This window comes from Triturus cristatus, chromosome 2_2, assembly GCF_964204655.1.
Source record: "Triturus cristatus chromosome 2_2, aTriCri1.1, whole genome shotgun sequence".
Lineage (NCBI taxonomy): Eukaryota > Metazoa > Chordata > Amphibia > Caudata > Salamandridae > Triturus > Triturus cristatus.
The window spans coordinates 33,050,698-33,078,220 of record NC_140582.1 but is presented as its reverse complement, the minus strand read 5'-3'; the positions used below and the strand labels follow the sequence as shown (position 1 = coordinate 33,078,220).

The following is a 27,523-nucleotide window of genomic DNA, read 5'->3' as shown; positions in this document are numbered from 1 at the left end:
TATCCTTAACCCTTCGCCCAGTTCACAAGCCCTTAGTAGTGCGACTAACTCGGCAGCCTGGGCCGATCGATAAGGTACCTTGGCCGTTTCCACTACTGTCTGCAATGTGGTGATCGCATAAGCAGCGGTCGTAGTGTCGTTAGGCAACCTAAAACATGAGCCATCAACATACAATTCCCCTTGAGGGTCAGATAAGGGAATGTCTGTCAAATCTATCCTCCCCTTTGTTTCTTCTTCTGTCCGAAATATGCAATCATGTATGTCTTGACTGTGGTCCTCCAGAGGGAGAGGTAGTAACGTAGCAGGGTTCAAGGTGACACATCTCTTGATAGTGATGTGTGGCGCAAACAGGGTCAATTCGTACCCTGTAAGACGCGCACTAGTTAAGTGCTGAGTCTGCGTCCTGTTCAATAATACGTCCACAGCGTGGGGCACCATCACTGTCAGGTCCGTATTCAGGACGAGCCCTTCCGATTGTGGGATCGCCACTGCAACCGCAGCCGTGGCTCTCAGACAACTGGGAAGTGCCCTGGCGACATTATCCAATACCGCCGAAAAGTACGCACAAGGTCTTTGCTTACCACCAAATCCTTGTGTTAACACTGAAAGCGAGCAACCGTCCACCTCATGCACGTAGAGTACAAAAGGCTTCCGGTAATCAGGGGTGCCAAGCACGGGAGCAGAGCAAAGAGCAGATTTCAAAGAAACAAAAGCATTCTGACATTCAGCTGTCCAAGGTAAAGGCTCATGCACATCTTTAGTCGTTAGATGCAAGAAAGATTTAGTCAATAGGGAATATTTTAGGGATCCATTGGCGACAGTAAGAAGTTATGCCAAGCAAAGCGCGGACATCACGTTGCGTGCAAGGAACAGGCATGTTAGATATAGTTATGATACGATCAGGAGTCAGTCGTCTTCCCTGCTTCGACAGGAGATGACCGAGATAGGTCACCTCCGGTCGACAATATTGAAATTTAGACAACAAGACTTTATTACCGTGGTCTGCCAAGTGCTGTAACAACGCAGTCGTCGCCGCTCGGCAACCATGCTCGGTATCAGAGGCCATGAGGAGATCGTCCACATACTGCACCAGAACGTTACCGGGTGGCAAAGTTAATGTATCCAGTAACGTTTTGAGCGCTTGGCTGTAAATACTTTGGCCTTCTGTATAGCCCTGTGGGACGCGACAAAATCTGAAGCTGGGGCCTCCTAATGAGAAGCCGAAAAGATAACGGCTATCTTGATGAATAGGAATACTAAAGAAAGCATTTTTCAAATCAATGACAGAAAAAAATCTAGCTGTCGGAGGAATCGTCAAAATAGTAGTGATGTCAGGCACCACAGGATATTGGGGTACTACAATCTTGTTTATTTTTTGCAGGTCAATCACAAAACGATAGGTGTCAGCATAATCAGGGCTTTGATCTATCGGGGCTCATTTAAGAATAGGAAGAATAGTGCTATTGCACGTATTGGAAGCCGTCTCTTCCACTACACCGGTGCGGATCAAATCATGAACGATGGACAATAATGCCCGCTCCCCTGCGGGAGCAATCTTATACTGCGGGACTCTAGGTAACCGGGCATTTTGTTTCAAGGTGATCGAAATGGGTGGTATGTTGAACAAACCCACATCAGTATCTCCGGTAGCCCAAAGACTCTGCGGAATCTTTGCAAGCTCAGGGGGCAGAGTGTCCGTTTTGGAGAAACATTGCGCTGAAGGAGGAAAGGGTTTCTTAATAGTCAAATAAACACCGTCTGGAGAGAAATAGATGCGGGCATACAGCCTCTTCAGTATATCCATCCCCAAGAGATTCTCACCACACTGTGAAGTCAGAAGGAAGGGTGAATCAATTGAAATCGGTCCCAAAGTAAGAGAAAGAGGTTGGGAGATGGGGCTTACCACCGGAGTTCCAGAGAAACCTACCGACACATTATTCTGGCCAGACAGAGCAGACCCAGGGACAAGGGCATGTGAAACAGAACTATTCATAGCCCCTGTGTCAACTAGAAACTTACCTGATGTATCCATTAAACGGGCATGCACATAAGGTCCGTTTTGATCTATTGGAATTGACACACGTCCCCCACTCTGTCCTCGGCTCTCCTATGCCTCAGAATAGCCTGCCGAGTCGTTGCTGACACATCCTTCATTGTAATATTGCTTCCCCTGACCATGGTCAAAATAATTCTGACTATTCTCACCTTGCCCGACACCTTCCTGTCTCGTATGTCCACCTCGATGACCACCAGCACGGCCTCTCCCTTGGCCCCTCGGAACGCCGTTTTGCGCCTGCAACAAAGGACACTGAGCTCGCCAGTGCCCCTCCTGCTTACAGAATGCACACTGATTTATTCCTAAATCTGTTCGTCCTACACCCTGCCCAGGACCCGCCCCTCGTGGGGCGAAGTTCTGTGTTCCCCGACCCCTCCCTCGGCCTCTTTCAACTTGCTGTAACAGAACCCGAGTCTACAAATCCTTCGATCTCTTTTCCGTTTTTTCCTTACTCTCATTCTCCCGATGCTCATAGTATTGAGCCATACTTAAGATAGTCGAAGGGGTAGATGTAGTCCAGGTACTCTCCGTAGCCTGAAGTCGGGCTGATATCTCGGGTAATAGGTTAGTTACAAACCTATTAACAAACAAGCGTATGCCACCCTCTTTGGACAGATCTTGCCCGCTAAAATCAATGAAAACCCCTTCGAACCTCGTAAAGAAATCGGACACACTCTCGTCCTTCTTCTGTTTGCACGCAGTCAATTTATCCCAATCTACTTTCCTGGGAGGGATTAGTGAATGCATGTAAGTGATTATTTTCTCCGGCAAAGTCAATATTTCAGTTCTAGGCTTATCTCCTGGCTTGCGATCCCTATCCCAGTCCCTCAATTGCTCCCAGGTTCCCCCAAACTCCGTCACGTGGTCGTGGTCATGCACCTGTCGCCATATGTCCACCGGCACCAATAGAGCAAAAAATAGCTCGATATCAGCCAGTGTCATCACCGCCGAGGAGGCGGCTTCCGTGAGTTCCTTATAGTATGCTGTAGGATTCTTTCTGGGGTCAGGCAACTGGGTTTTCAATGAAAGTACCTCACTACGTTTCCATGGGGTGTATACCCATTGCTCCTGAAAACGGGCGTCTGCTCTCGGGCGGGTAATCGTCCCATGTGCGTCTACTATCTCAGTTACTTCTGGGTGATAAATGGGGTGCACCTCACGCATTGGGAACTGCTGCACTCCTGCGGGACTAGCAGCTTGTAGGCGCATTCTGTAACTGACCAGAGTTCTCACATTCCCATACACCGCTTCTGGACTTAGCTGAGACGTATGTGCCTGGGTATGAATATCATACAGTATAGTCGGAGCTCTTTCCCCTTTATAAACTTGCTCCCACAATGAGGTGAGGCGGTCAGCCATGTGTGCTAAAGCGTGCTGCTGCATCACCGGTTCATAATCTTTCATGGTGCTCCATATGTCAGACAGGGTATAAATAGACTGCCGCATTCACTGGGATGCCTGTACTGCAATGACCTCCTTCTCCTCTGTTCCTAGAGCTGATCGAGTGAACAGCTTCTTGCCATCAAGTGAACCGGCCGGATGTACTGGAGTTGAAACAGCTGCAAAAGGAGTTGCACTCGCGGAAGAGGAGGTCAAGGCAGAGGGAGAATGTATGTCCCCTGGTGACAACTGGGGAGCTTCCGCTGTTGTGGCTGACAACAAATTGGGCAATAAAGCCATAACGTCCGAGACAGAGGAAGACAACCGAGAGAGATCGATGACAGGCGCAGGGAGAGAGGGAGGCTGAGGCACCGATGCAACCGGAGTTGCGGTGGAGGCAACTAGAGCCGGCGTAGGGGCAGCTGTTCCTGCCCCAGCCGATACAATCGCTGCTGGTACCTCCGGATATAACCGTTGCGGGACATAAGGGGGCGGTGGCCGCATGTCCAGCAAGTCTTCTATTTCATCCTCCGCATTAGGTCGAGCCACATAACTTTTATCGACCTTCAATCTAAACTCACGATTCATACAATCGATTCCTTTTTCTACCCTAGCTCTGTCATAGGCTACAGCTCTTTGAGTTATGGTCTGCCCAGCCTTAGCTCTCGCTAGCTTCTCCCCCCTCATCCGTCTTTGTTTGGCTTCTTTCTGCCAGGTGTTTAAGGCATCAAACATAGATTGCCTACTGCGCCTAGAAAACAGTTGTTCCTGTAAAAAGGCAATTTTCTTTTCATCAAATGAACCAGCCTTCGGCCACTGCAACTCTTCATTACCTTTAGTATACTTATGCCACAAGGTGTTGAACAATATGGGGGCAATTCCATGCTTCACATACATGAAATGGCTAGGGCTGCCCTCTGGAGGGGCAGGTTGACTATCAGCCAAACGAGAGTCGCTAGTCCGGCAACAACAACCAAAACAATTCAATTTGCTGAAACACGACATGTTGGTTAGTAGACAGACACAAATAACATATAACAGACTTTATATCACAGATAACATATATGTCGACATTATTCTCTGCAGTTCAACCTATCCAAACTTGATGCATCCAAACAAACGAACCGAGCCCGTCGACTCCCGTTCGTGGAGAATTATTCAAAAAGGACCAACAGAATCACAACAAGCAGTCTCCCTGCAGACTGGCAAGAGGCTGTCAGACAGGGGTAACCACGAACTGGACTACGGACCATCCCATGACCTCCCTGGTTCACCACTGAGACTGTTCTGATGTAGTCCAAGCCGTACTTCAGATATGTCTCGTGGCTACCCAGTTACAGCCACAGGCTTTTCCGAGTGCAATCCGGCCGTGTATTACTCACAGGTAATAACTAGGCATCTGGTCAGTGTCTCAAAATCACAAAAGATCCGCTGAGTCTCTACAGTCAGTCCCTACCGGACCACCCTACCAGACCTCCGTAATTCTCCTAGGGTACTCACGACCCCTCAAATCAAATACAGTTAGCTGTTCCAAATGCACCGCTTAACAGCGCGTGCTTCAAACAAATGCACCGCTCAACAGCGCATGCTTCAAACAAACAAAGTTACTCACCGGGTGCACCCAGGTACGAATGTTCGTTCTCCGCTGCCAACTTCCTACGACCAACACGGCCAGTTCCTGGGTTTAAGCCCGTAGGACCCCGGTGAAGGGCGACTAGCAGCAGAGGGCACCCCGATCGGGAGTACAGAGTGGACGTCGAACTCCCCTCCGCCCACCCGGCCAAGACACCCTCGATCCTGCCACCCGAATACGGGGGAGGAAAGACCCTATCACGGGGTCCCTTCGTGGTCGCCAACTGTAGTAATCTAATAGTAATCCCAAGGGCCACACTTACCAGTGGCCCGCAATACTAAGTCAATAATAAGCAGTTGGCAACGTAGAAGGTTCAAGCGTTTATTGGCCACAACAGAAATCTACATAGAGGAGCCGAATCGATCCTCACCCATCAGGTGCGCCGAGGAAGACTGTCGGCCCCTTGGCAGGGTCACACTTATATACATAACAGATTCAACATACAAAGCCTTACAAATGGAAAAACACCAGTTAGCTCTGGGGCTCCTAAATGAGCTCATACCATATCTAGTTTCAGCTGCACACATAAGGTTACTATCTTCTACAGAGAAGGTCGGCGGGGTGACTCCCTTTCGTCTCGGGCACAGAGGAATTTCGCTTGATACTCCCTACAGCAGATGTGGCCTTGGGCCTCAGTCGTAAATACAATTCACCCTGTCTCTAGGCTGGTACGAGCTAAATCATACAGATGGTGTTCAGGGAGAACCACGTGATCTGAGGCACGACTGGTCATAATCCAAGATGGCCGTAGTATGGCTTTTCGGCCCTTTCTATCATACAAGACACAGAGAACGAATGGGCCACCTTCTAAAGCAGTTCTCGCTGTTTACAGACCAAGATACGTTATGCTAACTTCACATGCTGACTTGAATCCCACAGAACGGCCTTTTTTAGCATAATGTAGCTATCCATTGAACTACTGTTCGAAAATACCCTCGTCTATCTGCATTATGTCATGTATCTCTTTCTGCACTAGTTGAGCGTTTTCCTTAGCAGAGTTTGCTTTAGGAGTAGGTAAAGCAAGACGAACTTGGGTGGCACAGTAGGAGCAACAGGCGGGCCCACATTGAATGCAAACACAACAAGTAAAAAGGAAACCCCCTATTCCTAGGAGGACCATGAATATTTTCCAGCCCCAGGTGGTAAGGAGACCCCAGAACCACCCCGAAATAGACCAGGTACCTGTCTCCGTGTGAATCTCAGATGCTAATCGATGCAACTTCTGAATAGCCAGATGAACCGAAGGGGCGGAGTCAGGTATATATACACAGCAGGAGCTGCCGATCACTGTTCACGCTCCTCCGCGATCAGCTAGGATAACGTCTAAATCAAGGCGGTTTTGGAGGGTCACAAGTCTGGTCGCTTGAAGCTCAACTGTTATATTAGTCAATATCCCAGCGGTGGCATTCACCACTCCCTCTACTACCCTGGACAATCTTCTAATTTCTTTACTGGTTAAAATGGGTCCCTATATAGGCAGGACTCCTTTTATAATATCGACAAAATGTTGGGCAGGGGTATCAGTCTGATCTGTAGCATCTCCATCAGTGTTTCCTGAGTCTAAACTCCGTCGATTCAGCGAGTGGGATCTATGATAGTCGGAAGGTGCTATATAAACGGGAGGGTATAGGAAGGATAAGTAACATTTACCTGACCACCCTCTGGGGAGCCAGGTGTAAGCGTTTTCTCCGCACACAAAATACACATTCGGAGGAGTAAGTATAGGTGGGCTGCTAAAGGTTTGTAATCTATAGGTATAGTTACATTTACTAAGTCCAACAAATAGATGGCCAGTACCATGTATGCAAAAGGAGGACGAGCTATTCAATACGGGGACCGGAATGATCCTATCATTCGACACATTTCGTTCCTGGAAATATCTGAAATACTCAGTAAAATTGAAGGACACAAAATCTGACACTTCATCCCTCAACCAGGTGTCATTTTCATGTTCCGTATACACATTCATACAAGCGGTAGGATCCAGAGTACCGTCTGTACCTTCGGCATTTGGAGTGAATCCCTGGTGCCTTTCTATATAGGCCAGAATCAAATCATAATCCTTCTCTGAAAATCGGTGCCCATCAACAGCATAATGCTCATACATCATTGACAATAATCTAAACCAGGCTTCACAACTGCCTAAATATGACAGTGGCATTGAAATGAACAGATCGTGTTTGTGCATTACTGAGGGAAGAAGGCCACATACCCAGCAATTCGTGGCATTCGTTGAACTATGGGTCTGATGTAACATTTCAATAAAAGCATTATTCACATAGGTCTGGCGATGCCTCTCTTTATGTGGGGCAAAAGTCTGAAAACGGTGCTCCTCGGGAGCGGGGGTGGTAGCTATCAGGGTGTGCACAGGATGGCGGAATTCTAGATAGATGAACATTCCCAAACATAACATTAATGAAACAACTATTATGACAATAAAAACAATCTTGGCACGCAAACTCCAAGTAGAAAACATTGGCAAATGTGGATACAAAGGGCGGTGTACTATGGGACGTTCCTCTTCAGGGACAAAACAAGCAAAAGGGTACATTCTCACTAAAAGTCCAGGTATAATCTCGGGAAAGGGGGAATCTACAAGCAGTCCAACCTGCCGGAGGGTGCTTCTTTCTTGTGTCTGTTATAGAGCCTCACAGGCAGACTCCTATTGTTCCATGTAACACAAAAAGGAAGGAGGGCACAAAAACTTCTCGCGTCGGATTTGCCCTTGACACAACTCTTGCTGAAAAGAAACTCTACCTGGGCCCCCACCAACAGATCAATGCCTCTATCTTCTTTCTGAACAGAGCGTTATCAAAAAGTTCCAAGCTCCCAACGAGTTCAGTCCAGTGTTTTTACCTTTCCCAGGGTTTTACTCAGACCTTCATTCTCATTCTCTAGGCTGAGTCTGGGATCCTTGCTTTCTGTCGGGGCCGTAGGTTGTAACGAACATGACCCGGTATTTCGGGATTAATGAACAGAACAGGCACAGTGGGGTCAGGTAAAGGATTGGGTGTGTGACTTTCCTTGTCACGTATTGCATTCCCAGGTGTCAGACTACCTGTTGCAGATGTCGCCGAACTCACGACACCCTCCACTCGCCCATCCGTTTCTCCTTGGGCTTCTGGGGAAGGTGACTTTTCGGTAGGCTTATCACTTCCGTGCCTTAACGCTTCGCTCTGGTCCTGCTGATCATCCGGCAAGGGAAGGGGAACCCTTTTCAGATGCGATACATGAATCCAATGCCGTTTCCCTTCAACTTTTACAGCCGTCCTCGTAGCCAAAAGCACTTGAAAGGGCTTGGTCCAGCATGGGTCTAGACTCGATTTCCGTTGGTAATTCCGAACCAGGACCCACTGTCCAGGCTCCAGGCTGTGTCCAGGACCCTCCGGCAGAGGCTGCAGCACTGCGGATATCTGTTGATGAATGGAACGAAGATCTTTAGTTAGTGCATAAAGGTAATCCGCCAACATAGGGTACTCAATGTCTCTAAGGGATTTTGGTTGCGGCACACCCCATACATTAGCGGGCCTACCAAATATCACCTCATATGGTGATATCCCACTGCAGGAGTGGGGAGTAGTTCTTACAGACAGTAAAGCCAGGGGTAAGAGATCAGGCCATTTTAATCCCGTTGTATCCTGTAGCTTTGCTAATTTCAATTTTAAGATGCCATTATATTTTTCCACCAGCCCTGCTGATTGGGGGTGACGGGCGGCATGGAACTTCTGCTGTATTGACAGGCCCTTGCAAACATGTTCAACAAGGTCAGCATAAAAATGTTTCCCATTGTCACTCCAGATCACCCGTGGTAACCCATAGCGGGGAAAGAACTCCTTCACTAGGGCCTTCGTGGTGGCTAGGGCAGTATTTTCCTTGGTGGGGTACGCTTCCACCCACTTGCTGAACGTACAAACCACTACCAAGACGTATTTGAGATTGTTAACCCGCTCAAACTGAATAAAATCCATTTGTAATACCTCGAAAGGTAGGGTGGGGGGCGCGAAGCTACCAGTCAGAACAGGGATACTACCTCCTGGATTATGCTGTAGACAAATCATGCAATTCTGGACTAGTTGCTTTGCAGTCCTATGGATGTTGGTATTATACCACACAGGATCTAGTATTGCGCAAATACCTTGAATCCCCACAGGTGCGGGACCGTGTGCCATGGACACGACCGCATTAACAAATGCATTCGGCAGTAGCCATCTACATCTTTCTGATAGATCAATCCAACATCCATTGTCATCTAGCTTCCCTATCTGTTCTTGCCAGTACTTTAGTTCTTCAGGGGTTGCTTCTAATTGCAATTCTCTCACACTGTCTATAGTGTTATTGAATGTCTCTGTTTCTACCATCCCTCTATGCAAACTCGTTACAAACATGGAGGTGGTATTGGATTGGGCAGTTTCTTTAGCAATTCTGTCCGCAAAGGAATTTCCCTTACCTACATCATCAACTACTGCCTTATGAGCACTACATTTAACAACGGCTATGGCTTGGGGCAAGGTCAGGGCGGCCAACAATCTCAAAACCAACTGACCATTCTTTATTTTCTGACCATGAGATGTAAGGAAACCTCTCTCTGCCCACAATCTCCCAAAGCTATGTGCTACGCCAAAAGCATACTGGCTATCGGTGTAGACATTTATCCTTAACCCTTCGCCCAGTTCACAAGCCCTTAGTAGTGCGACTAACTCGGCAGCCTGGGCCGATCGATAAGGTACCTTGGCCGTTTCCACTACTGTCTGCAATGTGGTGATCGCATAAGCAGCGGTCGTAGTGTCGTTAGGCAACCTAAAACATGAGCCATCAACATACAATTCCCCTTGAGGGTCAGATAAGGGAATGTCTGTCAAATCTATCCTCCCCTTTGTTTCTTCTTCTGTCCGAAATATGCAATCATGTATGTCTTGACTGTGGTCCTCCAGAGGGAGAGGTAGTAACGTAGCAGGGTTCAAGGTGACACATCTCTTGATAGTGAAGTGTGGCGCAAACAGGGTCAATTCGTACCCTGTAAGACGCGCACTAGTTAAGTGCTGAGTCTGCGTCCTGTTCAATAATACGTCCACAGCGTGGGGCACCATCACTGTCAGGTCCGTATTCAGGACGAGCCCTTCCGATTGTCGGATCGCCACTGCAACCGCAGCCGTGGCTCTCAGACAACTGGGAAGTGCCCTGGCGACATTATCCAATACCGCCGAAAAGTACGCACAAGGTCTTTGCTTACCACCAAATCCTTGTGTTAACACTGAAAGCGAGCAACCGTCCACCTCATGCACGTAGAGTACAAAAGGCTTCCGGTAATCAGGGGTGCCAAGCACGGGAGCAGAGCAAAGAGCAGATTTCAAAGAAACAAAAGCATTCTGACATTCAGCTGTCCAAGGTAAAGGCTCATGCACATCTTTAGTCGTTAGATGCAAGAAAGATTTACTCAATAGGGAATATTTAGGGATCCATTGGCGACAGTAAGAAGTTATGCCAAGCAAAGCGCGGACATCACGTTGCGTGCAAGGAACAGGCATGTTAGATATAGTTATGATACGATCCGGAGTCAGTCGTCTTCCCTGCTTCGACAGAAGATGACCGAGATAGGTCACCTCCGGTCGACAATATTGAAATTTAGACAACAAGACTTTATTACCGTGGTCTGCCAAGTGCTGTAACAACGCAGTCGTCGCCGCTCGGCAACCATGCTCGGTATCAGAGGCCACGAGGAGATCGTCCACATACTGCACCAGAACGTTACCAGGTGGCAAAGTTAATGTATCCAGTAACGTTTTGAGCGCTTGGCTGTAAATACTCTGGCCTTCTGTATAGCCCTGTGGGGCGCGACAAAATCTGAAGCTGCGGCCTCCTAATGAGAAGCCGAAAAGATAACGGCTATCTTGATGAATAGGAATACTAAAGAAAGCATTTTTCAAATCAATGACAGAAAAAAATCTAGCTGTCGGAGGAATCGTCAAAATAGTAGTGATGTCAGGCACCACAGGATATTGGGGTACTACAATCTTGTTTATTTCTCGCAGGTCAATCACAAAACGATAGGTGTCAGCATAATCAGGTCTTTGATCTATCGGGGCTCATTTAAGAATAGGAAGAATAGTGCTATTGCACGTATTGGAAGCCGTCTCTTCCACTACACCGGTGCGGATCAAATCATGAACGATGGACAATAATGCCCGCTCCCCTGCGGGAGCAATCTTATACTGCGGGACTCTAGGTAACCGGGCATTTTGTTTCAAGGTGATCGAAATGGGTGGTATGTTGAACAAACCCACATCAGTATCTCCGGTAGCCCAAAGACTCTGCGGAATCTTTGCAAGCTCAGGGGGCAGAGTGTCCGTTTTGGAGAAACATTGCGCTGAAGGAGGAAAGGGTTTCTTAATAGCCAAATAAACACCGTCTGGAGAGCAATAGATGCGGGCATACAGCCTCTTCAGTATATCCATCCCCAAGAGATTCTCACCACACTGTGAAGTCAGAAGGAAGGGTGAATCAATTGAAATCGGTCCCAAAGTAAGAGAAAGAGGTTGGGAGATGGGGCTTACCACCGGAGTTCCAGAGAAACCTACAGACATATTATTCTGGCCAGACAGAGCAGACCCAGGGACAAGGGCATGTGAAACAGAACTATTCATAGCCCCTGTGTCAACTAGAAACTTACCTGATGTATCCATTAAACGGGCATGCACATAAGGTCCGTTTTGATCTATTGGAATTGACACACGTCCCCCACTCTGTCCTCGGCTCTCCTATGCCTCAGAATAGCCTGCCGAGTCGTTGCTCACACATCCTTCATTGTAATATTGCTTCCCCTGACCATGGTCAAAATAATTCTGACTATTCTCACCTTGCCCGACACCTTCCTGTCTCGTATGTCCACCTCGATGACCACCAGCACGGCCTCTCCCTTGGCCCCTCGGAACGCCGTTTTGCGCCTGCAACAAAGGACACTGAGCTCGCCAGTGCCCCTCCTGCTTACAGAATGCACACTGATTTATTCCTAAATCTGTTCGTCCTACACCCTGCCCAGGACCCGCCCCTCGTGGGGCGAAGTTCTGTGTTCCCCGACCCCTCCCTCGGCCTCTTTCAACTTGCTGTAACAGAACCCGAGTCTTCAAATCCTTCGATCTCTTTTCCGTTTTTTCCTTACTCTCATTCTCCCGATGCTCATAGTATTGAGCCATACTTAAGATAGTCGAAGGGGTAGATGTAGTCCAGGTACTCTCCGTAGCCTGAAGTCGGGCTGATATCTCGGGTAATAGGTTAGTTACAAACCTATTAACAAACAAGCGTATGCCACCCTCTTTGGACAGATCTTGCCCGCTAAAATGAAAACAAGTTACTTACCTGTAACTTTGGTTCCCCAGTATTGGTAACTTTCATAGATTCTCATGCTTTGTATCATTCCCCGTCGTCGGAATGGGAGCCTCGGTAACAAAAATATATATATATATACATATGTATAACCATAGAAACAAAAGAGAAAAATAGGCCTAGGCCTCATCTCATTTTGTAGTATATCACCCTCTTTGTGTAAAAGAGCCCAAACTTTCGCCAGGGCCAATCAGCACAGCCTCACCCTCTGGAACCTTCCCGAGAGAGCTCAGAGCCTCAGATTTTCGTAGCCGTTGTGCCAACAGCCACTACCTTAGTAAACCGGCAGAGCTTTCCCAGGGGAGGTGGGTGGGCGCATGAGAATCTATGAAAGTTACCAATACTGGGGAACCAAAGTTACAGGTAAGTAACTTGTTTTCTTACCCCAGTATTGGAACTTTCATAGATTCTCATGCTTTGTATCAGAATAGCAAGCAGTAGATCACGACAAGCACATTTCGGTAATTACATGGCTTTACAAAATCATCTCAGTGCACATGATAAAACAACCATTACTGAAACCAAATGTGCTTACCAGGATGGAGGGATTGTAGGGAAAGCTCACCTCTCATTGAAAAAGATTCCGGAGGACTGCTTGACCAACCGCAGCGTCAGCTCGTCCCACCGATTCCAGGCAGTAGTGCTTCGTGAAGGTGTGTACACTGCTCCACGTTGCTGCCCTGCAGATGTCCTTAATCGCCACTCCAGCAAAGAGAGCCACTGAAGATGCCATCGCTCTCGTAGAATGCGCCCGGGCCCTTTTATCCAAAGGTTTGCCCGCAGCCTGATGACAGTACTGAATTGCATTGGAGATCCAGCGGGAAATGCCACTCTTGGCGAGCGGTAACCCCTTCCGTGGTGCACTGTAGGCGATAAATAGTTGAGTAGACTTTCTGAAAGAGCGTGTGCGCTCCAGATAGAATTTCAGGCATCTTTGGACATCCAAAGAATGCAATGTTCGTTCCGCTTGAGTGGAAGGACGCGGAAAAAAGGAGTTCAAAATTAAGGGTTCATTCAAATGAAACTCCGAAGGCACCTTCGGGATGAATTTTGGGTTGGTTCTCAAAATCATGACATCCCTTTTGAACTGTAGAAAAGGCTCCACTATAGAGAGAGCCTGGAGTTCACTAACTCTCCTAGCCGAAGTCAATGCTAGGAGAAGGGCCAGTTTCCAAGATAGGAACTTCAAGTCCGCTTTGTGAATCGGCTCAAAGGGCGCTTTCATCAGTTGAGCCAGTACCAGGTTAAGCTGCCAGATAGGCGGAGGTGGCCGGACCGGAGGATACATCCGAAATAACCCCTTAAGGAACTGCTTAACAATTCTTGCAGACCATAGAGATGGCCCCGATGTCTTCCGTCGAAAGCGGGATAAGGCAGCCAGATGCACCTTGATCGAAGAGTGCGCCAGACCTGATTTAGCCAGAGACAGGATGTAGGGCAGAATCTGATGTGGCCGGGATTTGTAAGGATGGAGTTTATTCCTCTGGCACCAAAGGCAAAATCTCTTCCACTTTGCCCTGTAGGTCTTATTAGTGCTTGGTGCCCGTGCCTGAGATAGAACATCCCTGCATTCCTTAGACAGATTCAGATGGTGGAATTCTCTGTGTTCAGGAGCCACGCTGACAAGTGAAGTGACTCCGGATCCGGATGGAGGACTTGCCCCTGATTTCTCGATAACAGAGATGGAATCAGTGGCAAGCGAATCTGGCGATCTTGGGAGAGAAGTAGGAGTTCCGAGTACCAGAACTGCCGCGCCCATGCTGGAGCAATGAGGATCATTTTGCATGGTTCTGCCCTGACCTTCCTGAGAACTCGAGGAATGAGGGGAATCGGAGGAAAGGCGTAGCAAAATGCGCCGAACCAAGCAATCGAAAGGGCATTCCCCAGAGACCCTCGCTGGGGAACCTTGCTTGCGTAAAACCGGCACTTGGCGTTCTCCGGGGTCGCAAAGAGGTCTATGGTCGGAGTACCCCATTTCTTGAACACTGCCTCCAGAGTGGCCTGATCCAGCTCCCACTCGTGTGTCACCTTCGTCTGCCGACTTAGAGCGTCCGCAGTGATGTTGAGACACCCCGCCAGGTGCTCGGCTCGCAGAGTGATCCCGTGAGAGATGGCAAATTCCCAGATCACCTGAGCTTCTTTGGACAGCGTCCGTGATCTCGTTCCCCCTTGCTTGTTTATATAGTGCATGGCCGTAGTGTTGTCTGTCCGGACCAGCACTGCACGGTTCTGAAGTCTGGGGAGGAACGCCAGCAAGGCTAAGTGAATGGCCCTCAGCTCCAAAAGATTGATGTGGCGCAGTCTGTCTGCTGGACTCCAGTGACCGCTGACCTGAAGCTCCTGGAGGACAGCTCCCCACCCTTCTAGGGAAGCATCCGTGGTCACCACCATAGGAGAAGGAGGGATTCGGAACGTTAATCCTCCTGCGATGTTTTCCTTCACCAGCCACCATTCGCAAGCCGTGCGCATGGCAGGTGTTATCCATACTTTGTCGTTGAACGATCCTTCTGCCTGACGCCACTGTTTGTCCAGCTCCTCCTGTAGAGGACGCATATGTAGCCTGCAATGCGGTATCAAAGGTATGCAGGATGAGATTGATCCGAGCAAGGACTTGTACTGTCGAACCGATACATGTCTCTTGTGCAGTATTAGACGAGCGGAAGCGGCCAGTTTGCCCCGACGCTCCTCTGACTGACGAGCCGTGCATCGTCTCGTGTCCAGAATTGCCCCAAGGAACTTCCGTGACCTGGAGGGTATCAGTTCCGACTTGGACACATTGAGCTGAAGACCCAAATGGGCGAACAATCTTATGCAAGTTGACACAGCCTGAGACGTTGCCCTGAACGACGGAGCCTTGATGAGCCAGTCGTCCAAGTACGGGAACACTTCCAAGGACTGCTTCCTCAGGAAAGCAGCGACTGGTGCCAGCATCTTCGTGAAAATGCGGGGTGCCGACCGAAGGCCAAACGGGAGCACCTTGAACTGGAAATGGCTCTTGCCTACTGTGAAGCGTAGATATTGCCTGTGAGCTGGGTGGATCGGAACATGAAAGTAAGCATCCTCTAAATCCAGGGATGCCAAAAAATCTCCCGGATTGAGCAGCCTTAGAATATCCTGGAGTGTGACCATCCTGAAAGAGAGCTTGATGAGATAGGTGTTGAGCTCCCTGAGGTCTAGTATAGGACGCCATGCCTCCTCCGTCTTCCGAACCAGGAAGAACCTGGAATAAAACCCCTTGCCCCTTTGTGAAAGTGGCACGGGCTCTATCGCCCCCTTGATGAAAAGCTGGTGGGCTTCGAGATGTAATAGTCGGAGATGTTTCGCTGCACGGGCGTCTGGAGCTCTTGTTGGAGGAAGATCTTGGAACTCCAACGTATGGCCACTCTGAACTATGTTCAAGACCCACCGGTCTGATGTTAAACGCACCCAGCTGTCCAGACAAAAAGATATCCTGCCCCCGACCGGTGTTTGTGGCAGGGGAGGAACAGTAGCCAGAGCCAGGAGGCCGCTATTGCCTCTTGGCGTTGTCTCGTCCCTGACGATTCTGACGTCCTCTCTGGGACTGCCGAGAGAAAGACGCCGACTGTCCTTGGTGCTGGTTGGAATATTGTCCTTTATAGGACTGTCCAGATAGAGAGGAATACTGTCGTTGGTTTCCTCTGTAGTTAGAAAACCCCCGACCACGTGCCCCCTTAAATGGCACCTTGCGGTAGGTCAAAGAGCCTAAGGACTTAGCTGTATCGGTGTCCTTTTTAATGCCTTGGAGGGCGTCATCCACATGCTTTCCAAAAAGCATCTCTCCGTCAAAGGGGAGGTCCAAGATCTTATTCTGGACCTCCTGGCGAAACCAAGTCGCCTTCAACCAGCCTTGGCGGCGCAAGACGGCTGAGCCCGCCAAAGCCCTGAAAGCAGTTGAGGAAATGTCCATCGCACAGTCGATGACTTCCGAAGAGCATCGTTCTCCCTCCATCAGCACCTGTCTGGCTTCGTCTTGACTAGTTTCTGGTAGCTGGTCCAGGAATGGTTCCATATCACACCACATCTGGCGGTCGTATCTGCCCAGAATAGCCAGAGAATTAGCTGCCCGCACCAACAAGCTGGCCATGGTGGAGAATCTTTTACCCACATTGTCCAGTCTTCTGCCTTCTTTATCTGGAGGCGTGGTTAAAGGAGTGGACGGATTCTTAGATTTACTTTGAGCAGCTTGTGAAATAACAGAATCCGGCTTAGGTTGTCCTAGAAGACACGCAGGACTGCCCTCTGGTGCCTTGTACTTCTTCTCCAGCCGGGGAAGAACCGGAATGACGGTTGCTGGATTCTGCATTGTCTTCAGTCCCTCATCCCAGACATGTTCTATAATGGGAATTGATCTTACAGACTTCTTATATTGGGCTTTAAAGTCATATAGGAAGCAGTCGGACTGCTCCACCGTAAAGGGCAAACCAAACCTCTTGGATGCCCGTTCCATCAAATTATGGAAACCACCAATGTCCACCGGAGGCGATATATTTGTCTCTCGGCCTACAGCATCAGGATCCTGTGTATCATCAGGGTCCCCATCTGGATCCCCTGGATCTGTAAGAGGGATCACCTGTCCCTCGTCGTCTTCGTCCGTATCTCCATCGTCCGCGTCATCATCAGCAGGTTCCGTACCTGAAGGTTGGGGAACCACTAAGGGCAGCACTGGTGAAATGGACCGAGGTACCTCTCTTGGTAGAGGGGGCAAGTCCATTGGCATGTCACGTGGCACTTCCGAAGGAGAAGGACGCACAGGAGTGCGATCCGGCAACGTCGGAAAACGAGATCTATAGTCTTGCAGCATCTGTTGCAAATCCGACACCAAAGCCACTGGCAAGGCAATTAGGTCCTGCCTTAGAGGGCGGGGGCGTAATCCCTGTTGGTGCCCCTCCTGCCCCTCTGGGCCATAAAACTCCTCCGTATCTGTGTCCTGCTGTTTGACATTCAGGTCTGAAAGGCTGTATGCGTCCCCAAACTGCCCATCCTCCTCATCCTCCTCCGAGTCCTCGAGAAGCATGGATGGTGGCAAAGGCGTGACCCGCCTAGGGGAAGTCATGTCCGGTGTAATCACTAATCTTTGGGTTGAAAAATCCAAATTTTTCGTCGCCGGCGGTCTCGTCAACGGAGTCGATGGCAACGGGATTTCCAATGTCGACGCACTCAACGACGACTGAAAGGCAACTGTCGTCGACGGAGCTGAAATCGTCGTCGACGATGAGGCCGTCGACAGTCCTGTAATCCTCGTCGACGGAGCAGTCGTCGACGGAGCAGTCGTCGACGGGGCAGCCGTCACCGGAGCAGTCGCCGCCGGAGCTGTCGTCGACGGAGCAGTCGTCGACGGAGCAGTCGTCGACGGAGCAGTCGTCGACGGAGCAGTCGTCGACGGAGCTTTCTTTTTCGTCGACGTAGTATGTTTCATCGTCGGCGGAGCACCCGTCGACAGTCTCGTCGACGAACTTGTAGTCATCAACATCGACAAACTCGTCGTCGTCGTCATCGTCGACGTGGTCTTCGTCGTCGACACCGCCGTCGAAGACGACGAAGTAGATATTGTCGACGGTCTCGTGGACGACCCCATGGAAATAGGCTTAACTGAGGAGATCGTCGTCGACGTACCTGCTGCCGCCTGCGTCGACGGACGCGGTTTCTTCAGTGGCACCGACTGAGGAGTTTCTGCAGCCTGTTTCTTTACAGGTTTCTCCTTCTGGGACGGAGGGGTAGATGAAGCAACCCCCTTATTGTCCTTAGGGGCTATGTCCACAGTAGCCCGTCCCTGCCTCTCCTTTACACTGTCGTGAGGAGATTTTTTGGGACCAGCCTCCTCAGACCTGTCAGAGATCCCGTGAGGGGCTTTGAGAGGAACCTTGAGAGGGGGTTCCGCAGAAGTGGAGGGCGATGACCTACCCCTCTTCTTCGATCTCCTGGAGGAGGTGCCAGAGATAGATTCTTCCTCATCCGAAGAAATGACCTCCCTGGTCTTTATCTTCTGCAGCCACGTCAGCAAGCGCCCCTCTCTGTCTCTCAAGGTCTTGGTCGAGAAGGTCCGACAGATTTTACAGTCGGTGGCCTTGTGTTCCGGGTACAGGCAGTATATGCAGTTCTCATGCCTGTCTTCCACAAACAGTCTCTTCTTCCCACAAGAGGCACAAGCCCTAAACAAAGCTTTCTTCTCCTTTTCTGACATTCTGTCTCAAAAGATGGTAATAAAGATATCCAAAAGTAACTCTGTGAAAAACTGAGCAGAGCTCAGTGGAGACTCCCTAGCACAACGTGCGGTAGAAAAATCTGAGGCTCTGAGCTCTCTCGGGAAGGTTCCAGAGGGTGAGGCTGTGCTGATTGGCCCTGGCGAAAGTTTGGGCTCTTTTACACAAAGAGGGTGATATACTACAAAATGAGATGAGGCCTAGGCCTATTTTTCTCTTTTGTTTCTATGGTTATACATATGTATATATATATATATATATTTTTGTTACCGAGGCTCCCATTCCGACGACGGGGAATGATACAAAGCATGAGAATCTATGAAAGTTCCAATACTGGGGTAACAATGAAAACCCCTTCGAACCTCGTAAAGAAATCGGACACACTCTCGTCCTTCTTCTGTTTGCACGCAGTCAATTTATCCCAATCTACTTTCCTGGGAGGGATTAGTGAATGCATGTAAGTGATTATTTTCTCCCGCTAAGTCAATATTTCAGTTCTAGGCTTATCTCCTGGCTTGCGATCCCTATCCAAGTCCCTCAATTGCTCCCAGGTTCCCCCAAACTCCGTCACGTGGTCCTGGTCATGCACCTGTCGCCATATGTCCACCGGCACCAATTGAGCAAAAAATAGCTCGATATCAGCCAGTGTCATCACCGCCGAGGAGGCGGCTTCCGTGAGTTCCTTATAGTATGCTGTAGGATTCTTTCTGGGGTCAGGCAACTGGGTTTTCAATGAAAGTACCTCACTACGTTTCCATGGGGTGTATACCCATTGCTCCTGAAAACGGGCGTCTGCTCTCGGGCGGGTAATCGTCCCATGTGCGTCTACTATCTCAGTTACTTCTGGGTGATAAATGGGGTGCACCTCACGCATTGGGAACTGCTGCACTCGTGCGGGACTAGCAGCTTGTAGGCGCATTCTGTAACTGACCAGAGTTCTCACATTCCCATACACCGCTTCTGGACTTAGCTGAGACTTATGTGCCTGGGTATGAATATCATACAGTATAGTCGGAGCTCTTTCCCCTTTATAAACTTGCTCCCACAATGAGGTGAGGCGGTCAGCCATGTGTGCTAACGCGTGCTGCTGCATCACCGGTTCATAATCTTTCATGGTGCTCCATATGTCAGACAGGGTATAAATAGACTGCCGCATTCACTGGGATGCCTGTACTGCAATGACCTCCTTCTCCTCTGTTCCTAGAGCTGATCGAGTGAACAGCTTCTTGCCATCAAGTGAACCGGCCGGATGTACTGGAGTTGAAACAGCTGCAAAAGGAGTTGCACTCGCGGAAGAGGAGGTCAAGGCAGAGGGAGAATGTATGTCCCCTGGTGACAACTGGGGAGCTTCCGCTGTTGTGGTTGACAACAAATTGGGCAATAAAGCCATAACTTCCGAGACAGAGGAAGACAACCGAGAGAGATCGATGACAGGCGCAGGGAGGGAGGGAGGCTGAGGCACCGATGCAACCGGAGTGGAGGTGGAGGCAACTAGAGCCGGCGTAGGGGCAGCTGTTCCTGCCCCAGCCGATACAATAGCTGCTGGTACCTCCGGATATAACCATTGCGGGACATAAGGGGGCTGTGGCCGCATGTCCAGCAAGTCTTCTATTTCATCCTCCGCATTAGGTCGAGCCACATAACTTTTATCGACCTTCAATCTAAACTCACGATTCATACAATCGATTCCTTTTTCTACCCTAGCTCTGTCATAGGCTACAGCTCTTTGAGTTATGGTCTGCCCAGCCTTAGCTCTCGCTAGCTTCTCCCCCCTCATCCGTCTTTGTTTGGCTTCTTTCTGCCAGGTGTTTAAGGCATCAAACATAGATTGCCTACTGCGCCTAGAAAACAGTTGTTCCTGTAAAAAGGCAATTTTCTTTTCATCAAATGAACCAGTCTTCGGCCACTGCAACTCTTCATTACCTTTAGTATACTTATGCCACAAGGTGTTGAACAATATGGGGGCAATTCCATGCTTCACATACATGAAATGGCTAGGGCTGCCCTCTGGAGGGGCAGGTTGACTATCAGCCAAACGAGAGTCGCTAGTCCGGCAACAACAACCAAAACAATTCAATTTGCTGAAACACGACATGTTGGTTAGTAGACAGACACAAATAACATATAACAGACTTTATATCACAGATAACATATATGTCGACATTATTCTCTGCAGTTCAACCTATCGAAACTTGATGCATCCAAACAAACGAACCAAGCCCGTCGACTCCCGTTCGTGGAGAATTATTCAAAAAGGACCAACAGAATCACAACAAGCAGTCTCCCTGCAGACTGGCAAGAGGCTGTCAGACAGGGGTAACCACGAACTGGACTACGGACCATCCCATGACCTCCCTGGTTCTCCACTGAGACTGTTCTGATGTAGTCCAAGCCGTACTTCAGATATGTCTCGTGGCTACCCAGTTACAGCCACAGGCTTTTCCGAGTGCAATCCGGCCGTGTATTACTCACAGGTAATAACTAGGCATCTGATCAGTGTCTCAAAATCACAAAAGATCCGCTGAGTCTCTACAGTCAGTCCCTACCGGACCACCCTACCAGACCTCCGTAATTCTCCTAGGGTACTCACGACCCCTCAAATCAAATACAGTTAGCTGTTCCAAATGCACCGCTTAACAGCGCGTGCTTCAAACAAATGCACCGCTCAACAGCGCATGCTTCAAACAAACAAAGTTACTCACCGGGTGCACCCAGGTACGAATGTTCGTTCTCCGCTGCCAACTTCCTACGACCAACACGGCCAGTTCCTGGGTTTAAGCCCGTAGGACCCCGGTGAAGGGCGACTAGCAGCAGAGGGCACCCCGATCGGGAGTACAGAGTGGACGTCGAACTCCCCTCCGCCCACCCGGCCAAGACACCCTCGATCCTGCCACCCGAATACGGGGGAGGAAAGACCCTATCACGGGGTCCCTTCGTGGTCGCCAACTGTAGTAATCTAATAGTAATCCCAAGGGCCACACTTACCAGTGGCCCGCAATACTAAGTCAATAATAAGCAGTTGGCAACGTAGAAGGTTCAAGCGTTTATTGGCCACAACAGAAATCTACATAGAGGAGCCAAATCGATCCTCACCCATCAGGTGCGCCGAGGAAGACTGTCGGCCCCTTGGCAGGGTCACACTTATATACATAACAGATTCAACATACAAAGCCTTACAAATGGAAAAACACCAGTTAGCCCTGGGGCTCCTAAATGAGCTCATACCATATCTAGTTTCAGCTGCACACATAAGGTTACTATCTTCTACAGAGAAGGTCGGCGGGGTGACTCCCTTTCGTCTCGGGCACAGAGGAATTTCGCTTGATACTCCCTACAGCAGATGTGGCCTTGGGCCTCAGTCATAAATACAATTCACCCTGTCTCTAGGCTGGTACGAGCTAAATCATACAGATGGTGTTCAGGGAGAACCACGTGATCTGAGGCACGACTGGTCATAATCCAAGATGGCCGTAGTATGGCTTTTCAGCCCTTTCTATCATACAAGACACAGAGAACGAATGGGCCACCTTCTAAAGCAGTTCTCGCTGTTTATGGAGTAGAGATACAGACCAAGATACGTTATGCTAACTTCACATGCTGACTTGAATCCCACACCCTCTTCTCTTTCCTTCCCCTCTCATCCCCTTTCTCCAGTTTATTAATGCTGGATATAATTTTGCACCTTCTATCATATCAGTTCTCCACCTCCTCTGTTCTGCATCTCACCTCGCATCAGCATAAGTGTGTTCTAGTTCTTCCACGATATCTCTCTTTCTCTGGGGCATAAGCTGAACGCTTCAGAGCATTAAGTGCTTCAGATTGTGTAGGTCTAGGCTGTTTCATTTCATGTAAAATCCCCCTCAAGTTTTCAATGATTCTCACATTAAATGTACCATAGCGTGGAAATGCCAGTGCATCTTTTCTCAGTGATCTTGTGCCATTGTTTAAACCAAATACAAGTGTGTAGCCGTGCAGTTATCTCCATATAATGACCTACGGTATCTTTGGGTTGTGACTCTTCTCCTTCTCTAGCGGGCTTCGTCATATCTCCCCATATCAAATCTCGTATGACTTTAAAACATTTAATTTTCGGATAAGTACATCAAAAATCACAATTAGAATTGTTTGTTTCAAAGCAGGACCCAATTATTAAATCACAGTTCTTGCTCTAAATCAACAACCAATAACAACGCGTTTCATAGACCACCAACAGCAGCGTGGCTTTACACTAACCAAATAATCCCAGCACAGCACACTGTGGCATCAGTCTCACTCCTTGCAGCGGTTCACCCTCCTTTACAATTTTCACAAATACACTCTCTTCTGCAATACACATGCAAGCAAATACAATGCAATGGCAACAAATAATAATTGTCTGATTTAATAAAGAAATTAAAAAAGATTGAATTCAATCACCCAAGAAATTATTCGGAACAACGATTTCCAATCTACTCTGACACACATTCAAATAAAACCTCACCTGCGGGGAATCACCCTAATCAGTACAGTTTCCCTCTGTGCAAACGGTTTACTACACCAATCATATTCACTTTCACGCATAAAGATAAATGCTCCTATCTTAATTGGGCTGTCAACTGCATCTCACAACAGACATCACAAACCTTAGCAGACAATTACAATACAGTGTGTTCTACACTTTTTAACATTATCCCAGGATCCTAGGCCACGTTGTACATATGATCAACTTTAGCTTAAACACTTTAAACACTGCAATCACACAACTTTCAAAATATTTCCGCCAAACATCACGCAATTGCTATAACACCGCAAGCAAAGCATAAGGAGTTCTTCCCTAATCTAAATCTACTCTAAATAATGTTGGATGAGGAAACCCTAATTAGATCCATTAAAGGAGAAAGGTGTCAGCATAGCAGAGCATCTGTAGATGTTTTCAAAAGGGAAGGAACATTATATAGCATGAAGCCATACAACAGAGATGCAGAAAAGAGGTCTGTACCTCTCAAAGTCTAAGAAGGAATATGAATCTAGCTAAAATGTGATCTCCAATCAAACCCCTCAAAAGAACCTTTGAGAATCCCAGATCATGTGTCTCATTATTTTCCACCTTCACACAGTAAAACCTGGTAACTATAGTGGAAACTTATTTCCTTTGGTCCGCACATCAGAACGTACTTGGATTCCTCCCGTCTTCCCAACTCCGTACAAGCAGTAGTCTTCCCTTTGTTCATTTAGTCTTCTCATCCTTGCCAAAAGATACTTTTTTCGAGCCTCACTAGCTGTGTTGCACAATGTGACTTTTCTATGCGTAAGATCACACAACTGCACCTGCAGGGGAGAGAAAAACATTAAATGCAAAGCAAACATTCACTTTGAAGCTTAAACATTAAGAAATCCGAAAGGTGAGGGCCTTTGGTCAACTTAATGTGGCAAACATCTCAATGCATGTTTTAAATGTATGGCTATATATATGTATACAGTAAAATACGCATGCAGAGTACTATTCAAATGAATACATGAGTATATATGAATGAGTAAACAACATTGTTTAAACCACATAAATATATAGGAATTGCAATTTGATGTTACTGTAATGAAAACAGTAATTAGGCACACACATATATGTAGAGATTACCAATTTCTGTACTGTTGGTGCACCACATCATATTAATAATGTTACATCACACAAGTACATGAAGCCATGTGTAAAAATACATAGATATGTGTATACGTGGCCTGATTAAACATGAAAGGGTGGAGCCAAAATTAAGCTGCTCCGCAGATAAAAAAATAACAAAAAACGTTCTCTTCTAGTGTGGGGGATTTAAAGCTGGTTTTCAGCAAAGAAATACAATTGCACCCTCATAGCTTGTCCAGCAATCTTCTGAAGTTAAACAGGTTCTTTAGCTAATCTCTTTGATTTTTATAAATAAAAGAGTACCTGGAAGTTAAATGCATACCTAACAACGTTAGTTATATTATAAAAATGTGCTGAGGGGAATGTCAAATCTGACATCTTGTGGCAGTTTGGAGTGATCACACAAGGCCAGATTTAATGCTGGGTCTTAATAGAGTTCCTCAGGTTTCTGGGGGAAGAGCCTAATTCACAAAATTAACCCTACACCTTAGTGTAAGTTTATGATTTTTTGCAATTCACAAACTAATTTTAGAAGTGGTATATTTATAACTGCCTATCTTTTGTGTGAAGAGTCTCTGCCACATGTGTGGAGATTCCACATTCATTAAAGACACTACTCTCAGAACTCCTTTGTGAATTGTAAAAAATCATAAACTTATACTAAAGAGTAAGTTTCCGTTTTTGAATCCGGTCCGAAATGTTTAATTTGCTGGATCCACTGGTGAAAATGGTAGGGATGTTATGGTGGAAGAAAGTCCATTATGGATTCTCCTGTAGCTTTAGCATTTCTTCCAGAAATCAAATGATCTTCAATATTCACTCAACTATAAATCAGGCTTCGACTCTCCAAACAAACACCAACATTTCAAGCCATCAACTTTTTTAACACAAAGAGGAAAGCTAACATTTCTATTGTCCCTCTTTGAACTGTTTGTGGAGAAGATGGCCTCAGGTGTGCATCAGTCACTCGTTAAATGTTATTGTCATGAAATTAAATACTAGTAGAATAATAAGTGTTTTACACACCTATCTTGGTGATGAAAACCCATACAGCACTGCATCCAAAGTAAATTCACTCTTTCTGACAAGCTAAGAACTGCATAGTTAAGCAGTTAGGTATCATTCTTTCCTGGTAGAAGAGGGCACCACGCTGACCTAAGGTTGCCACACCTAATCAGCTACAAAAATAACTATTGATGGACAGAATGCAGAACAATGTCATACATTCACCTCTGTACAGAAATGTGGGCCTAAATCCATCGTTTTTTGCTCACCATGCCATTCCATTTTGGACCCAGCCATATGCAAATCAGTCTTGACCCTGTGCCCAATGGGAACCGTCCAGCCCGAACTGCCAGGCCAGGTCCTCCCTGGACTGGAAACAAGCATTCTAGGACCGGTTTCGGGGTTTCACCCCTCTTCAGCCAGGATAGCTTGATTCCAGTGGCATGGAGAGCACGGGACTTACGTCTGAGCATACCCGTCCCACTCGGGGTGACAAATGCAAAAAGAACTATTGATGGACAAAATGCAGAACAATGTCATACATTCACCCCAGTACAGAGATCTGGGCCTAAATCCATCGTTTTTTTGCTCACCATGCCATTCCAGTTTGGACCCAGCCATATGCAAATCAGTCGTGACCCTGTGCCCAATGGGAACAGTCCAGCCCGAACTGCCAGGCCAGGTCCTCCCTGGACTGGAAACAAGCATCCTAGGACCGGTTTCGGGGTTTCACCCCTCTTCAGCCAGGATAGCTTGATTCCAGTGGCATGGGACTCAAGGGACTAATCAGCTAGGCAGGGGACCCAAGAATTATAACAGACCCATACCCTCAATCTAAGACTTGCAGGCATGCAAAGATTTGTATGGTGTGTGAGATCTCTATAGTCACGAAAGCAGGAGGAGCACTTGTTGCCATTTTCAAATTAATATTTTCAGAACAAGCAGCACGGTGAACTCCTACTTATAGAACAGAAGAAAATAACACCAGGACTGTAACCAAAGACTGAAAGTTCAAACATTTTGAGAGGTATTTCTGAAAACTGGTCTGAAAGCGGGACATTAATTTTGAAGGGGAAACTGATTTCAACTTAATAAGCGTATTCTGGTCAGGCCTCAACACAGGCCTCAGTGAAACTTTGCTCAAACCCTGGTACCTATGGCACAGGTAGCAGATGCTTCCACAAGGAAATAAGTGTTAAGTTCAAGTAGTATCTACAACTATAAAGCCAAAAAAACATATAATGACACTCCCAAACCAATTTAGAAAAAGAGAGAAAAATGCAATGAGCAGAAAAGGCACTGTCAGACCTGGCCCTTTTTGCAGGGTTATCCCTAAACCTTTTGCCTTTTCCTCCTATTTTTCTGAACCTCTATTTGTTGGCTTCAGGACTCTGGGCACTTTATCACTGCTAATCAGTGCTAAAGTGCATGTGCTTTCTTCTTTAAACATGGTATTATTGGTTTACACCTGGTTGGCATATTTAATTTACTTATCAGTTCATTTTAAAGTGGTATGCCATATACCCGGGCCTGTAATTTAAATGCTACTAGTGGGCCTGCAGCACTGCTTGTGCCACTCACAGAAGTAGCCTTTCAAAACTGCCTCAGTCCTGCCACACTGACTTGGCATTTAAAACTACTTGCCAAGCTTTAAACTCCCCTTTTTGCTACTAATAGGTCACCCCTAAGGTAGGCCCTAGGTAGCCCTATGGATAGGGTGTGGTGTGGGTAAAAGATAGGATATATGCCTTTATTATGTGGCATGTCCTGGTAGTGACAAACAGCCTATTCGGTTTCTCACTACTGTGAGGCCTACTCCTCTCATAGGCTAGCATTGGAACTTCCTTAGATGTGTTTAAGTGATAATTCCTGATCTGACAGTAGTATCGTTGCCACGTTTGGTATGTTTAGAATGGTAGTTGGAAATCCTGCTTACCGATGGAGTTGGATTTTTTAAGACTGTTTTAGAAATGCAATCAAAAAAAGGGGGAGATGGAGGTACTGGTTAGGTTCACCCTCCAATGTACATGTAGTTCACAAAAAATCTGTAAATGTCAGATCCAAAAAACCTAACCAAGGGAATGGGGATTCCTCTGAATGCGTGAAAAAACAAGACCCCTGTCCAAAGAAAAGATTTTTTTTTTCTTGAGTCCCCTCACTCACCCAGGGTTGCCCCTTGGTGACATGCTTTATCATTGGGGCCATCCCAAACAGCTGCTGTTTGGGCGTGC

The 27,523-nt window shown here is 47.6% G+C and overlaps 1 long non-coding RNA gene across 1 annotated transcript in view; it reads right to left on the bottom strand.

The window, feature by feature from the left end:
• Positions 1-8,110: 8,110 nt before the first annotated feature.
• LOC146861792 (uncharacterized) overlaps positions 8,111-27,523 on the bottom strand; it is a 224,358-nt gene continuing 204,945 nt past the window's right edge. Inside the window, exons 2-3 of the long non-coding RNA XR_014978331.1 lie at positions 23,825-23,977; positions 8,111-8,482 (exon numbers count right to left, since the gene is read on the bottom strand). This is a non-coding gene — a long non-coding RNA (uncharacterized LOC146861792). The remainder of the gene's footprint in view (positions 8,483-23,824; positions 23,978-27,523) is intronic.